Source organism: Littorina saxatilis, linkage group LG16 (assembly GCF_037325665.1).
Source record: "Littorina saxatilis isolate snail1 linkage group LG16, US_GU_Lsax_2.0, whole genome shotgun sequence".
Lineage (NCBI taxonomy): Eukaryota > Metazoa > Mollusca > Gastropoda > Littorinimorpha > Littorinidae > Littorina > Littorina saxatilis.
Window position 1 is genome coordinate 8,558,201 of NC_090260.1, and position 2,500 is coordinate 8,560,700.

A 2,500-nucleotide genomic window follows, 5' to 3' on the forward strand; every position below is an offset into this window, starting at 1 on the left:
CAAAATCCGGAATACTGTATAACATCTAAATACAACTCTTTTATGATACAATATAGCTATTCTGATGAACCTGTGGGGGAATTCGGGGGCTGTGATTGGATGGTCTCTTCCGATCATCAAAGCATAATGCTACGGAAGTCGGCCATTTTACTCAATATCCAAAAGCATATTGTCAATAACAAAGACGCATGGTTCCGGTTTACCCATCTGCACCACGCGGCGATGTTTCTATCGACAACAGCATACACTGACAACTTGAAATTCTTCTCGGGAATGTTTTTCAGCTTTACAAATGTCGATAGCATACCCTTTCCTGCTAACTTCCCGATGAAACAGGACTAAACCAATTATTTTCTGTCCCTAAACATCACAAAATGCCCAAAGTCGAAAGATGTAGTACAAAGAGGGGAGTAAAACGGAATAGCCGTTTTTGTGTGCCTGTGTGAGCTCAGTTGCCGACTAACACAAACCCAGTTTCGCATTCGGCTTTTCTTATCTCGTAACTCCACACTAAATACCCCACTTCCCCCCTGAAGTATTGATGCACAACCCATGGCACTAACATTCATGTAGTCGTTTATAACTTAGGTTGAAAAGTTCGCTTCATGACGAGACAAGTATAAATGCCATTCACCCAAACTGAAAAATTCTTGCCGTCTGCTCGCGTTGTACGGATTAGCTGTTCTTTTCTCCTCCCCTTGTTGCATCCTAGTTCTTCAGTCAGTTGTTTCTAGTTTTCCGTTGATGTTGTGTTTTGGTCTTCTTCATAAGTAGTCTTGTTCAAAATGACAAAAAACTCAAACTTCTTTTTGTTGTATACGAATGAACTAATAAAAAGCTGTTTAACAGCTGTGTTGTCAAATCGAGTTTTTTTTTCCAAAGTCAGTGTGGCGCCTGCGCAAAACTAATGCGCATAAGAAACGGCGTCTGCTATCAAAACCTGAGATCAACGCATCGACTCAAAAACTGTCATTTTGTAAGTTTGGAACAACAAATCACGGTCAGAACAGCTATATAATCGCTGTTGTGTTTTCAGCGTAGCAATAGGGTTCGATATTTAGCCCGTTAGGGACCACGATCCCATATATGGGATCGGTGAAACAATTGCACATAGAAGAAGTTTGGTTGGAGATTAATTTCATATCTGTGTTAGAGATTATCAAGGGACACAACCTCTAACATTGAAATGTGATACGTCGGTAATCTCCCTTGTTTTGAAGTCACCAGCTGTCATTTGATATCGCCACGCGCCGTTTTGAAAGCAAAGATGACAACGTCACGAAGGTAAGCAAATATTGCCATGTCTAATAACATTTTTGTAAAGGTATTAAGAATAAAAGTTGTTGTTTACATCATTATCCGAAATGTGTCTTCAAAGTTTTGTCTCTGAGTCTGTCAGCATGCTTGCAATGTATTCATAAACTGCGATCCCATATATGGGATCGTGGTCCCGAGAGGGTAGGGGTTTTCCGTTTTTGGTTATTTGAAGTACGATTGGTGTTTCTTGCAGAACATTCAATGTGAACCAAGTAGTAAGCATTCTGGAAGACCTAGGGACTTTTGAAGAAGCTACAGTCTACATTGAGCCCCCTGCTGTTGGTGAGGACACGGATGAGGACAGCGGTGATGAGGATGATGGGGGAGTGGTGTCAGATGGAATGACAACAATGTTGTGAATGTAGTCTCCAACAAAGTTGGCGTCTACCCTATGAAAATGGCCACCAGATGGTCAAGAGCGCAGAAAAAGGCAGTGCAGATTGGGCAACCATCCCTCATCAAGCACTATAATAACACCATGGGCGGCGTGGACAGATGCGATCAGAACATCTCCAAGTACCGCACACAGATCAGGTCAAAGAAGTGGACGTGGCCCCTGGTGGCTTATTGCATCGATCTTTGTGTTCAGCAGGCATGGCATCTCTATAGAGCTACCCCTAAAGCTGCTGATGATCCCATGGACCTTCTGGCCTTCCGTCGATCCATTGCTCAAGCATACCTTGCTCGTGGTCCTCGTCACGCACATCCAGGACGCCCACGCGGATTCTCTCCACTTCATCACAGGGTTCCAGACCAGATACGGTTTGACCGCCTGGATCATCTTGTGCAACCTTGGGCCACACAGCTGAAGTGCATCCACTGCGGCATGAAAACCAAACACCGGTGTGTAAAGTGCAAAGTCGGCGTTCACGATCGCTGTTTCATCCAGTACCACACCCAGTGATAGGACATATGACAGTTTCATCTCTTATCTTGCTGCTTCATCATCGTTTTATCCGTTGTCGTTCGCAATGAAGAGACATATCATTTCTTCCTGGCTTTCCTAGGAATGGGAGAACTCTATTTCCTGCCTCTACGTTTTGTTCGGTATTATTTGGCTTCAAAGATATTGAATTGATATATTTTATTCCTTTATGGCACCCACGATCATGTTTTGATTATCACAAGCAGTGAATGGACAGAATATCAAGTATCTTTTGTTGTATCACAGCCAGTGAATGAA

The 2,500-nt window shown here is 43.1% G+C and overlaps 1 long non-coding RNA gene across 1 annotated transcript in view; it reads left to right on the forward strand.

The window, feature by feature from the left end:
* Positions 1 to 1,066: 1,066 nt before the first annotated feature.
* Positions 1,067 to 2,500, forward strand: part of LOC138950311 (uncharacterized) — a 1,817-nt gene continuing 383 nt past the window's right edge. Inside the window, exons 1-2 of the long non-coding RNA XR_011450603.1 lie at positions 1,067 to 1,284; positions 1,511 to 2,500. The exon at positions 1,511 to 2,500 is cut by the window's right edge and continues 383 nt beyond it. This is a non-coding gene — a long non-coding RNA (uncharacterized lncRNA). The remainder of the gene's footprint in view (positions 1,285 to 1,510) is intronic.